Here is a 14,277-nt window from a genome sequence, read left to right as displayed (position 1 = left end):
TCATTTCATGGCAAATAGATGGGGAAACAATGGAAATAGTGACAGACTTTATGTTTTTGCGCTCCAAAATCACTGCAGATGATGACTGCAGCCGTGAAATTAAAAGACGCTTGCTCCTTGGAAAAAAAGCTGTGACCAACCTAGACAGCATATTAAAAAGCAGAGATATTACTTTGCCAACAAAAGTCCATCTAATCAAAGCTATGGTTTTTCCAGTAGTCATGTACAGAAAGCTGTGAGTGAAAGTCGCTCAGTCATGTTCGACTCTTTGTGACCTCATGGACTATATACAGTCCATGGAATTCTCCAGGCCAGAATACTGGAATGGGTAGCCTTTCCCTTCTCCAGGGGATCTTCCCAACCCAGGGGTTGAACCCAGGTCTCCCACATTGCAGGCGGATTCTTTACCAACTCAGCTATCCGGGAAGCCCAGAGGAAGCTGAGCACTGAAGAATTAATGCTTTTGAACTGTGGTGTTGGAGGAGATTCTTCTGAGTCCCTTGGACTGCAAGGAGATCAAACTGGTCAATCCTAGAGGAAATGAGTCCTGAATAGTCATTGGAAGGACAATGCTGAAGCTCTAATACTTTGGCTACCGAATGTGAAAAGAACTTAGAAAAGACTTTGATGCTGGGAAAGATTGAGGGCAGGAGGAGAAAGGGACGACAGAAGATGAGATGGTTGGATGGCATCACTTACTCGATGGACATGAGTTTGAGCAAGCTCTGGGAGTTGGTGATGGACAGGGAAGTCTGGCATGCTGCAGTCATGGGGTTGCAAAGAGTCAGACATGACTGTGCGACTGAACTGAACTGACTTTGTATGTAGATTATAAATTCCTTGAGGTCAGGGTCTGTTTTGTTTTCATTGGCCTCCATTGGTTCCTTCATAGTGCCTGACAATGATAACTGCTTATCAATTTGTTGATAGATTGAATGAATAAAAAATCAATGGCATTTTCTGACTCAAAAATATTCTGTGATTTCCTCATTGATTACAGCGTAGTTCCGTAACCTTAGTGGCTTATTAGAATTGCTTACTCTTGCCTGGAAAATCCCATGGATGGAGGAGCCTGGTGGGCTACAGTCCATGGGGTTGCTAAGAGTTGGACACAACTGAGCGGCTTCACTTTCATGCATTGGAGAAGGAAATGGCAACCTACTCCAGTGTTCTTGCCTGGAGAATCCCAGGGACAGGGAAGCCTGGTGGGCTTCCGTCTATGGGGTCGCACAGAGTCGGACAAGACTGAAGCGACTTAGCAGCAGCAGCAGGAGTTTTTTACGAAGTACAGATCCTGGGACCTCACACAAGGCCTATTAAAGTCTTGGGTGAGACCCAGGCATCTGTATTTGAAAATAAATTAATAGGGCACCATAGGTTATCTAGTGCACAGTTCAGTTCAGTCGCTCAGTCGTGTCCGACTCTCCGCGACCCCATGAGTCACAGAACTCCAGGCCTCCCTGTCCATCACCAACTCCCGGAGTACACTCAAACTCATGTCCACAGAGTCGGTGATGCCATCCAGCCATCTCATTCTCCGTCGTCCCCTTCTCCTCCCGCCCCCAACCTTTCCCAGCATCAGACTCTTTTCCAGTGAGTCAACTCGTCGCATGAGGTGGCCAAAGTATTGCAGTTTCAGCTTTAGCATGAGTCCCTCCAATGAACATCCAGGATTGATCTCCTTTAGAATGGACTGGTTGGATCTCCTTGCAGTATAAGGGACTCTCAAGAGTCTTCTCCAACACCACAGTTCAAAAGCATCGATTCTTCGGCGATCAGCCTTCTTCACAGTCCAACTCTCACATCCATACATGACCACGGGAAAAACCATTGCCTTGACTAGTGCACAGCTAGGGTTAAAACATGGAACTCAAAATTAACTCTTAGCCTGGTATTCAGTCCTCTCTGCTTTAGCATCATCCTGCCTGTTTTCTTCTAGTTCTCTTCCTCTTTAACAAGTACTCTATAATTCAGGCAACCTGGGCTTCATGTGTTTACTAAATGCAGTGTGTGTTTTCCTGTCTCCTTATTCGTATTATTTCTTCAACCCAGAATACTCTTTCCCTTTATCCTATGGAAATCTTCCCCCTCTTCAAGACTTGGCTCAAAGGCCATGTATTTCTGCATAAAACCTTTCCTGATTGCTTGCCATTGCTACACCTCCCTACCTCTCCCTTAGGTAGGCAAAATGTTTCCCTCCATTGATCTTCTTTTACAGTTTTTTTTGGGGGGGGGGTTCCTCTCTTATTACACATTTCATCATGTATTAAAGTTATGTTTGCTTTAGTTTCCTTGCAGCAGTGTAAGCTCCTAGAGTAAAGGTGGAACCCAGACTTCAGGGTCAAAAGACATGGGTTCAGATCCCTATCTTAGATCCGTTGAATAGCCAAAGGCAAGTTAGTTAAATTCTCTGGGCTTGGTTTCTTCATTCCTAGAAAAGGATGACAAGAATGTTTCAAGATCTTGCAAGGTTCAAATGAGGTAACTATGAAAGTGCTTTGTAAAATCACTTGCTGGTTATTATATAATGGCAAACATGGTGTCTTACTCATCTGTATACTCCTAATCTCCCAACAGTACCTTATGTTTAGAAGACACTTTTACAGGTATTGGCTGAATGATTGAATAGGGAGGAAAAGAAGCAAACAGTAAACATTTTATGTCATCAAAAAAATGAAATTGAGAAAAATCTTCCAGTGATCTTTAGTACCTGTACGAATGCGTAGAATTCTTGGCCTCATGAATGGAATAATTTCTAAATGGCTTCTTAAATTGTTCAACTGTAAGACCTCTTGCATAGTTATCCTTTCCTTCTGTGACTAATTCACTCAGCAATTTCTTTTCCATCCAGACTAGCTAGTCAGTCAAACGTGTTTCTGATGTGCTCAGAAGGAACAGAACTGAATACTGGACTTAGAAATAAAACAATAGACATATTACTTGCCCAATAAGTCTTTAAGTCAACTAAAGTGTTAGGATGAGGAAATATTTTAATTTTTAACCAATAATTTGTTGTACTTGGCAGTGTCAGGGACACTTTTTAAAAAATAACTTTTCTGATTATGAAATCACACATGCTCATTAAAGAAATAGCTAATATTTCTAGAATGTAAAGTTTGGCATGCATTTTCTTTTTTCACTCTGTGACAACTTGACAACCCTGTGAGATGTAGACATTATTGTTGCTATCTTATATAAAAAGAAGCTGAGAATTAGATTAAATAGTACCTGAAAATCTCTTCTTTCATTTTATCTTAGCCCAATTTTCAAGTCTTAGTTTAAATTTTCACTTCATTATATTGGCTTTTCCTAATGGTTCCCCCCGCATCTAGATCATTACTTAGATTATTATTCTCTTTGTTAGTACTCTTCCCGTTTTCATTGTAGCACATATCACAACATATAATTCTTTATTTATTTGATGTTTGTTTATTGTCCCTCCCCCATATATCAATTCCAGTAGGACTGGGACCATGTTTTGTTTTGTTTACCACCAGCAGCAAGTTAAGTAGCAGGTCATTGAAGAGCATGGGGTCGGTAGAGGAAGTAGTGGACCTCCTCAGTTACTGTCTTTATATCAAGCTCAGGAAGCTAAAGACCACTTTCTTAGATGTTGGAAAGTTGGGGTGTTAGTTAGAGGGCACCACAGTTAAGTTGTGTTTAGTGTGATTAGTCTCTTCCCTAACTTACTCTCTTTACAAAGCTAATATGGGTTACTTTGGCCCCTAGGTGAGGATGTTATAGAAGGACTTCAATTGTATGATGCGGAGTTTAGCATGGACTGCCTTTCAGGTCTATCCCACCATATTATATTGTTACTCCATACCCTTGGGCATTGTTTTTTTCATGAGTATCTTTGAAAAAATTGTTGATCCATCCATGAAATCGGGAAGGAGAACGTACCTATGTTGATACTGACTAACTTATCCTGTACATAAGTTCATAGAAATACTTTTCTGGGAATACGTAAAAGATAAGGAGACATTCATGAAGATTAGAGAAAAGAATATTAAAAATTTGAGAGATAGAGGCTGGATCATACAGGGCCTTATAGACCATGGTGAAGATTTTGAATTTTATTTTAAATACAGCAGGAAGCAGTTGGAAGATTTTAGATAGGAGAGCAGTAGGATGCAATTTGCATTAAAAAATAGCATTTTGGTTGCTGTGGAGAATAGATTTTCGAGGGACAAAAGTGAGGACAAGGAGACCAGTGGGGAGAAACATACAGATTATATGAGAGAATGTGGGTAGCTTGAACTGGAGTGGTATTTGAAGATTTTTAAAGGTCTCTTTTAGAAATAGAAACACAAGGTCTTGTGACTTTAGTCTAAGTTATAAAGACTAAGGTAGCTGATGAGAGTAGATTCATGAAGAGTGTAAAAGGGATCTCTATATGTAGATAAATGGTTGGAGACGCTTAATTTGTTCATTAATTCAATTACCTTTTATTGAGGCTTAACACTGATCTAGCAATGGCATTGAATCTCAGTGAACTCAAGAAGTGAAGTTAATTGTGCATTAGAACCGTCTGAATTTATTTGGAAAAGTATTCAGAATTCAACACCTTGGTCATTCTCTGCTTTTAGCCATTTAGAAAACTTTCTTAGAATTTAGCATCCCCAAAACCCCTTTGAGTGATACCATATCCAGCTTTGCTGCTTTGCTTGAATTGAGAGTTGGCCTTAGACCAGTGTTAGCTGCTTCTCAGAGAGTCCAGTGACTGCTAGAGAAAAGATAATTTGGAACATGTTGATAGAATAAATCTAGACTTAACTTCACTCAAGATTAATCATCTCATTTTTCTCATTTACTTTCTCATTTTTCCTGTGTAGCTTGTGTAGCTTAGTTCCCCAACCAGGGATCGAACCTGTGCCCCTGCAGTGGAAGCATGACATCCTAACCACTGGACCACCCAGGTATTCTCTACTCTGTCATTACAGAGGGCACATGATTCCAACATTTGAGATGGTCTGAAACCAAAGAAAAGGGTCTCTCTCTTTCTTTACAGCTGTAGATACTTATGTATACATGCGTGCTCAGTCGCTGTCATGTCTGACTCTTTGTGACCCCATGGACTATAGCCCACCAGGCTCCTCTGTCCATGGGGTTATCCAGGCAAGAATACTAGAGTGGGTTGCCATTTCCTCCTCCAGGGGATCTTCCTGACCCAAGGATTAAACCTGTGTCTCCTGTATTAGCAGGTGGATTCTTTACCATTGAGCCCCCTGGGAGGCTCACTTATGTATACACCAGACCTCAAATCTGTTTTCTCTGCAGTTGAACCAAAACTGGCTGACTCCTCTTTGCCCGCCCCTTCCTTTGATAACTCCAGCTAGTCTTTATGAATATTTGTGATCTTGCAGGTAATTAGTTACCTATTTAACCCTTAGCCTTTAGAGGAGATTTCTCCCTGCGCTTGGAGTGACTGTTTAGTTAAGAAGCTGTTTTCCACATAGCAAATTGGAAACCTTTCCTCCCTTTTTGCCCCTCTACCTACCGTTTACCACTGGAAGATACCATTTGGACTTATAGTTTGCCTCTAAATTTTGCTTGACTTTCTCCTTATCCGTAGGCTAAGTTGTGTGTTGATATGGACAGAAGAGGTGGAAGAAATGATTGGCTCATTTGATGATAGAGTCTCCTCCCCCCTGCTTTTTTTGTTAATTGGAGGATAATTGCTTTACAGAATTTTGTGGTTTTATGTCAAACATTAACAAGAATCAGCCCTAGGGACACCTATGTCCCCTCCCTCCCAATCCCACCCTTCTAGATTGTCACAGAGCCCTTGTTTGAGTTCCCTGAGCCATACAGCAAATTCCCACTGGCTATCTATTTTACGTATAGCAAGTTGGGGCTTCCCTGGTGGCTCAGAGGTTAAAGTGTCTGCCTCCAATGCAGGAGACCTGGGTTCGATCCCTGGGTTGGGAAGATCCCCTGGAGAAGGAAATGGTAACCCACTCCAGTATTCTTGCCTGGAGAATCCCATGGACGGAGAAGCCTGGTAGGCTACAGTCCACGGGGTCGCAAAGAGTCGGACACGACTGAGCGATGGACCGGAACGGAACGGAATGTAAGTTTCCATGTTGTAGTTTCCTTTGATATAAATCATCTTAATTAGAAATTTAAACCTCTTTTGGTTTCCATTTTCATTTTGTCCACTGTCAAGCCCTTACTCCTGAGATCTGGTGAAGGGGGAAGCAGGGTCTGTTGTCTTCCTTAACAGATTGCTTTGTTCACTGTGAGTTCAATCACAAGGTGAATGTCAGAGGTTCCTGTCTGAATCTGGAAAATGTGAGGTTGTAGTAGCTATGGGGTAGCAAGTTGGAGGGAAGAATGCTTTTATTTATTTTTTTAAATCTGAATTAAAAAATTTTTTTATTGAAGCATAGAAGAAAGCTTTCAAACATGACCTTAATAACTATGATGCTGGTGAAGACATCATGGAGGTGGGGATAGGAAAGCAGACTGGATAGAGTAGTCAGGAGACCTAGGCTGATCTTAAATCATTTCTGAGACCATTGATTGCTAGTAGAGCTTTATGGGGCAAATAGTGTTATCTTAGTTCATTTCTTTGAGAAGATTGGTTTTACAGATTTATCTTTTAATGTTTACTTTATTTAAACAAATTTGATTTTGATTATGAGATATTTACAGTAAGAGTTAAAGATCTGTGGGAAAAGCTTAGTCATACTTTTTTGAATCTTGTGGGTAAACAGTAATTTTGATGTTTATAGTAATTTCTGTGCGTAGAAAAACACTCATACTACTTCAGGTGCATTTAACAAACGTTCTTAAAGTGGTGAGCGGGTTATGCTTAGTGTCTACAGGAAGTATTAGGAAAAAGTGAGTGGTATCTTTATGGCCTCTTCTAACCTGGCTTTTTCAGCTACTGATAAAAGAAATGCCCTCTCTAATTTTCAAAAAGATCTTAGATATATTTTTAAGTTCATGTGATTCTGATCACTTTAAGGAGTCTGCTGATAGAGTGGTCAAAAGAGCCTCAGAATTTCCTTCCACTGAGTGGCCAGATAAGGCAGTTTTGTATTTTGCTTCGTATTTATTGCTACCATAGTATCTGCCATGTAGTGCATATGTGCTAAGTCACTTCAATTGTGTTGACTCTTTGCCACCCCACAGACCTTAGCCCACCAGGCTTTTCTGTCCATGGATTCTCCAGACAAGAGTACTGGAGTAGGTTACTATTCCCTTCTCCAGGGGATCTTCCCAATCCACATCGCTAGTGTCTCCTGCAATGGCAGGCGGGTTCTTTACTACTAGTGCCATCTGAGAAGCCTTCCAGTAGACATTATTAAATGTTTGTTTTGCATGATATTTATCAGAAAATTCCTCTAAAAGCACATCTCTCTTTTTGATCTTAAATTACAGTAATGACAGAAATGGGAGGGCTTCTAATAAAAGAGGGAACTTAAAACCTGCCTCTGTTATTTAAATGTACTTAATCATTCATTTATGAATTCAGTGATTTATTATTTACCTTACTGGATACTAGACTTACAAACTTGAAAAAGATCTGGTCCCTGTCATCAAAGTTATAGTACAATATGATAAGCAATGGTAGAAATACATACAGGGGGCCCAAGAGGCACAAAGGATGGGATGGGGTATCAGGAAATGCTTTCCAAAATAAGCGACTCGAGTTGGGTTTAGAAGGGTGAATAAGAATTAGCAAAGCTATGAAGGGGAAGAAGAGTATTCTGCATAGTAATTAAGCATATATGAAGGCAGAGAGAGTTTAACATTTAAATATTCTGAAATACATCTTGGGTTCGCTTTCTCTTTGACTCAGTTCATTACTGCTGCCTGCTTGAGTCATGCAGGTCCCTGTGGACCTCCTGGAGTGAAGGCTGAACTGTGGCAAACTCAGGCCTTGGCAGATGTGTGGATGTGCACTTGTGTGGTGGCTATGGAACCTCGAGCTGAGAACAGGGGGCTCCTTTGGAGCATGAGCCTCCCACAGGGCACTCTTGGGATGCCTGTCCTGGAATTACCCAGGGCAGTAACAAAGCTTTCTTTTCTTCTTTAAACCAAGCCAGCAGGATGGGATGTCTGCTAGCCTTTGTGTTTGGAGCCAACCAACAAACATACAGTGACCAGCACAATGGCATTGTTGGGCTTCAGTGAAAAGTAGGTCGGGGCCCAGGCCCTCCTCTGCAGAGAGCCCTTCCAAAGAACAGAGGTTGGACAAGCCTCTGATTTGGCTGTTTGGTATTGATGCTGGTTTCTGATGGGCTTTCTGACTTACTTTTGGTGTGTAAGATTATAGGATTTCTTCCCATTGTTTCTATCAACACCTCTATTTGGAATCTCTGAGTTGCCTTTGACTCTTTTCCCTCAGTTCTCTTATCTACCACTCAGTTGCTAAAGCCTTTAGATTCTACCTCTGTTTATTCTAACTCTAGCCTACTTTTTCATGCCTGTAATAGCACTGTAAGTCAGGTGTTTGGTCATCTTTCATCTGGGCTGATGCAGTAGCCTTTAAACCTCCCTCTCGGTCCTTCTCTCTCCTGTTAACACCATGAGCTTTCTAAAATGTAGTTTCAGTCATGTATTAGTTTCCTAGGATTGCCATAACAAAGCACCACAAAGTGAGTGGCTTATGATGATAGAAGTTTATTCTTTCATGGTTCTGAAAGCTTGAAGTCTGAAATCAAAGTGTTGGCAGGGTCTTGCTCTCTCTGAAGGCCCTAAAGGAAGAAGAGCCTTGCCTCTTCATGGTTTCTCTTGGTGTTCTTAGCTTATAGACACATCACTCAGATCTTTGCCTCCATTGTTACCTGACATTCTCCTTGTATGTCTGTGTCTCCTCTCCTCTTTTTGTTAAGATATTAGATTAAGGATCCATCCTACTCCAGAAGGACCTTATCTTTACTTGATTACATCTGCCAAAGACCTTATTTTCAAATAAGGTCACATTCACAGGTAATCAATTCATTGAATCTTCATAACTCTATGGGTTAGGTTCTATTATTATTCCCATTTTATAGATGAATGTTAAACCCAGGTCACACAACTAGTCAGAGGTGAGATTCAATGAGAGGCAGCCTAATTCTGCAGTATGTGGGCTTCACCACTATGAAGCCTGGCTTCACTTTTTAACTTCATTCCTTCTCCCCTGCTTATTACTTCATGCAGGGAAAGAAAAAAAAAGAGGAATAACTACTAATCGCTGCACTTGGTATTCCTTTTGCATAGAATGTCAGTATTACTCCCAACCCTGCATATGGGCTTCCAGGAAATAGAACTGAATCCTCAATGGGTGATGAGCCAGGCCTAGTGGGAAAAGGTATTCCAGGTAATGGGGCCAGCACTGTGCACAAATGTGCAAGTAAGCAGGGATCAGACCCTTATAAACAGGAGTGAAAGACTTTGTATAGGGCATCAGTAAATAATTTTAAAAGGGGAATGATTTAAGGTTGGCATTTAGAAGGTTAATCTTGGATATATTAAGGAAAATGGATTGGAAGGAGGGCTAAGTCTATTCAAGATGTAAGGAAGAGAAAAGAAGACTACTTAGAAAGTTAGTAGAATAACCCAGGGGAGAAATGATGATAAGATATTAATAGTGGAAAGAATGAGTTGTATACTGTGAGCTAAGCTAAGCATGTGCTAGACATGTTAATACTTTGTATATCTTATCTCTTTTTATTTTTCCCTGCCTTTGATTAAACACCAAATCACTTTGGTTCTACCTCTGAGATGTCTCCAGATATTAACTTCTTTTCCATTCTCACTCTCAGTCTTTTTCAGGCCTTTGTTACGTAACTGTTAGAATATTTCTAAAGCACATCTGGTCATTGTCCTGGGTGAAAAAAATTGTTAATTTTTGTGTCATCTCTACTAGATTGTGAACTAAGGGCAGGGATTGGCCCTGCTTAGTTTTATGTTTTCACGTAGTAGGTTTTCAGTGTTTCTGTAGGTGTATGGATAGAGGTGGGTGGATCTTCCTCGGGACAACCCCGGTAGTTAGGTGGCAGCAAATGATATCTGTTAGTGGAATGGCAGCACATTCATCTGCCTTAGGTAAGTGCCCTAGCTCTAGGCTATTTGGGTAGATTTTTCACAAAGGCATAATAATTCTTAGAGTTGATATTTTCTTTAGTACCTCTCTGAATATGCCTTTGAACTACTGTTCATAGATGTTTGTTTGATTATAGATATCACTACTTTGATAATTCAGAGTTAAGAAAGGGTAACCATTTTTTCTTGTTCTTCTGACTGGTTATGATTGGATGAGGTTGTGATTAGAATCAGCAGGAATAGAGAACAGGAGTCCTGGGTATAGTGCATGTTACCTCAGGGAGAGGTATGTATTGCCTAGTCCTGCTCCAGAATATTCATTGTATGTACAAGTTTATATGTCTGTCTGTGTCTGAGTGGTACCATCAGACTCTATAGGGTACCATCTTTTAGGATCCAACTCAGATATTACTTTTTCTCTGAAACTTTCCAAACTCCTCAATATCGACTTTTATACCCCAAGTATTTACCTCTGCTAAAAGGTTATTAGTATTATTTATTTACCAGTGTGTCTTTCTTGAACTTCTTTACGGTATAAACTGAGTATTTATATACCCACATTTACTATGTGGATGGGACTCTTGTAATCACTCGGGGGTATAATGTTGATGTAAATGGACAAGTTCTTACTCTCATATAGGGGTGATAGGAAGGGGAGGTGTGCTCACTAAGTATTTGGAGAAATAAGCTGATATTCCTGAGTGGCAAACTGAGTGTGTGCTTAACCTGTTCCTTTGATAATTTTCTAGAGTGTTGGCATATAATTTTTTACGTACATAGTAATAGTGTTCAGTCACCAACACATACTTGTGTCTTCAGTGCCTTTTAAGGAAAAAGTCTTTAATGAAATCAAGTATCACACAAATGAAATGGCAGAAACTCTTAACATTTTATTAAACCATGAGGAGGAGAAGCAGGTTTTGGTGTAGGTGAACTTGGGGAACAGTCACTTAGAGGTATTAAGTCCCTCTGACACATTTGACTGGCTGATAGTATAGTTTTCTGAACTTGAAAGTTAAAAAGAGCAACAATAAAAGTTATAAAATCATCTCTCTCTGGTAGGTATTTAAATGTGTTGCCAATGCCTTCGGTTGCTTCGTAGAGCTCCCAAGGGAGTGGTCTGGAAGAAAATGAAAGCAAAGTGGCTGTTATCCCCAGCCCAGAAAGCTGAATGTGCGGGGACAGTTGTTCTTGCCTCTGCTTCCCACAGAGGGATTTGTTCAGGGCACACACCAGCTGAGTCTGCACGTGGCATTGCTTATGCGGAAGTGGACATTCTGACTAATGGGCACATAGAGTGTGTAGCAACTTAGAAATCTTCCTTGTTGGCAGATCTCAAACTTCCTTTCCTCATACATGCAAAGGCCTTGAGACACTGAGCACTTGTGGTTTCTGAGAGCCCCAGAGGCTTATCAGCCCCACCAAAGTATTCGTTGAAGTCAGGCAAGAGAAATGGTTTGTAACAATAAACTCCATTTGGCTTCCCTCTCTGGTCCTGGGTCCATCTTGTCTGGAAAAGTCAGAGCCTCATAGCCAGTGTGATTCCTTACCTTGTCTCACCTCTCTCCTCTGCTCTCCACCCTGTGGCTTGGTCTGTGGCTAGGTCTGTGGATTTCTCAGACTTTCAGAGATGTGGCGGGACAGAGTAAACATGCGTCTGTCTGAACCAAGAGTCCTGGCTTACCCTGGCCCACAGAGAGTACACATACAGTCTTTTTACCAGTCTTTTCTGCCCGGCCCTCAGTGGGAAACCTGAGTGGCTCCTGAAGTCAAGCCTTCCATGTCACATTGTCATGGTTGCCAAACAAGTGGACTACAACCTTGTCATACCTTTTTTACTCTCAGAGCTAGAGAAATTTGTCTACATGATTAGCCGGCAGCTTCATTGCCCCTCTATAGCTTGGAACTTGCAAGTTCACTTTCCTTTTAGCAAATGGGCACCTCAGATGTGAACCGTGAACAAATTCAACTGGAGTGAAGAGGCTAAGGTGCTATGCTAATGCCGTCATTATGCTTTGTTTTGAGATTTCCAAAAAGATGGATTATCAAACAAGATGAAGCAGATCAACAGGTTTCCCTTTTGAGAAATTTGGCGTATTTTTATCCATTCTGCCTTGCCAAACCTGATCTACTTCATCCAAGGATCTGAAATGCTGCTTCATGCTGCCCCCAACTGGTTCTTTTTGGTACTCATGTTACCACATCAGAGAATCCAAGATTATATGAAACTTCTATTATTTTTTTCCTTAGCACTTTCATGTATTTGTATTCAATTCTTATAATAACATCGTGAGGTATATGGATCATGGATTATCTTACCTATTGTATAGATGGAAAAACAGAAGGAAAGCCTCATTAGTCGATTTGTCCAAAGTAAATTGGCTGTTAAGAGGCAGAGTTGGACTAAAATTCAGATTTCTTGTCTTCTCTCCCATTAGGTTCCCTAGTCTTTTGTAAATCCAGTATCACCCCTAACTTTGAAAAGGTATGAAGTGCTTATTTTTAGGCTTAGAGGAATTTGCCCCTTTTTATTCCTTGGAAGGAGGAGGGAAATAATACATCATGTGAGGTTTGAGTAAATTCATGAATTTAATTAGCAAAAAATTTTGAGCTCCTGTTCTTCATGAGGCTTCCTGGTCCAGGTCCCATGACCTCTAACTCTCCAATTTAATATAGGGGTAGAGTGTGAACTCTGGAGCCAGACTGCCTGAGTTTGAACCCTGGTTCTGCTGCTTAATAACTGGGTAACCTTGAGCAAGTTACTAAACCTCCAAATACCTCTTGTAAAATGAGAATAATAGTACACTTACCTTAGGGTTTTGTGAAGATTAAATGATGTAATTAATGGTAAGTCCTCAGAGTAGTGCCTGGCACAAAGCAAGCACCAACTAAATAAATACTAGCTGCCGCTGCTATTGTTGTTATTATTATTATCTCTGTATGAATAGACTTATTTGCTCTTTAAAAAAAAAAAAGCAGCTCTTTGTGGGTATGTAGGAATGACAGACAGCCAAATTTCTTGAACGAGTGTATCTTCACGTAGTTTCCACTTAGCTTTGTCTCCTACTCACTCCTCATTTCACTTTGGTCTTATTCTGGTCTTAACCACCTTACTGAAACTGCTCTGGCCATGGTTGCCAGTGACTTCTTATTTATTTATTTGGCTGCATTGGGTCTTGTGGCACGCAGCATCTTCTGTTGTGATGCATGGCCTTCTCTGCTTGTGTCCCATGGGCTCCAGAGTGTGGGCTCAGCAGTTGAGGCACGGCATATGGGATTTTCAGCTCCCAGACCAGGGATTAAACCCTCATCCCTTGCATTGGAAGGCAGATTCTTAACTACTGGACCACCAGGGAAGTCCTGCCGGTGACTTCTTAGAAGCAAATTCAGTAGACACTTTTCAGGCTTATCTTACTTGATCTGTTGCATTTTGATACTTTTGTTCATTTTCTCTTTTGGAATGTTCTCCTTCTTTGGCTTCTGTGGTGACATTCTTGCTTGGTGGTTCTTCCTCTGCCCACTTCTGTAAATGTTTGGGATTCTGTTAATTTCCCACCTTACGTGTTAAGCCCTGGGCAGTCCCATACATTCCTTAGCCCCAGTGACTACTTCAGCTTAATGTCATTGCCTCCTAAATGTTAGTCTCTAGCCCAGATTTTGCTCCTAAACTTCTCAAACTGACATGGTATAGGGTATCTCCACATGTCCTTAAGCCCAGCATGTCTTAGTTGTACTCCCTGTCTTTTAACATTGTCTCTTCTAAAAACCTCCTCTTCCTATATTCTGGATATTTAATAATGGCACACAGGGCCAATAGCCTGCAATCCACCTACGAGCTTTTCATTGTTCTCATCCTGCTCATCAAGGCATTCATCAAATTTTTTTGACTTTGCCATCTAAAATCTTGAATCTTGCTCTGTTGCAATGCCTCCACTATTGCCTTAACTCAGGCATTCTTCCTTCACCAGGATTATTGCAATAATTTCCTAACCTATTTTTCCTTCTCCACATTCTCCACTCTAATCCATCCATCATACCATTGCTGAAATAATCTTTTCCTTAAAAAAGCAAGTATGAGCATGTTGCTCTTTGGCTTAAAAGGCTTCCTTTGTTCCCTATGGACAGGATAAAGTCCATATACTTTAGCAAAGCATGTCAGCCTCGCCTCTCATGTACTCTGGCCATACTGAGTAAATTAGTTTCCTGATACACCATGCTCTTAACCTATAACTGTAT

General features: G+C 40.8%; 1 protein-coding gene across 3 annotated transcripts in view; it reads left to right on the top strand.

The window, feature by feature from the left end:
• The window catches only part of TESK2 (testis associated actin remodelling kinase 2), a 143,060-nt gene that overhangs the window by 114,014 nt on the left and 14,769 nt on the right, over positions 1-14,277 (top strand). The window lies entirely within an intron of this gene.

Source organism: Moschus berezovskii, chromosome 4 (genome assembly GCF_049115385.1).
Source record: "Moschus berezovskii isolate FMDL1 chromosome 4, NW_MosBer_1.0, whole genome shotgun sequence".
Classification (NCBI taxonomy): domain Eukaryota; kingdom Metazoa; phylum Chordata; class Mammalia; order Artiodactyla; family Moschidae; genus Moschus; species Moschus berezovskii.
This window is presented reverse-complemented; position numbering and strand designations above follow the sequence as displayed.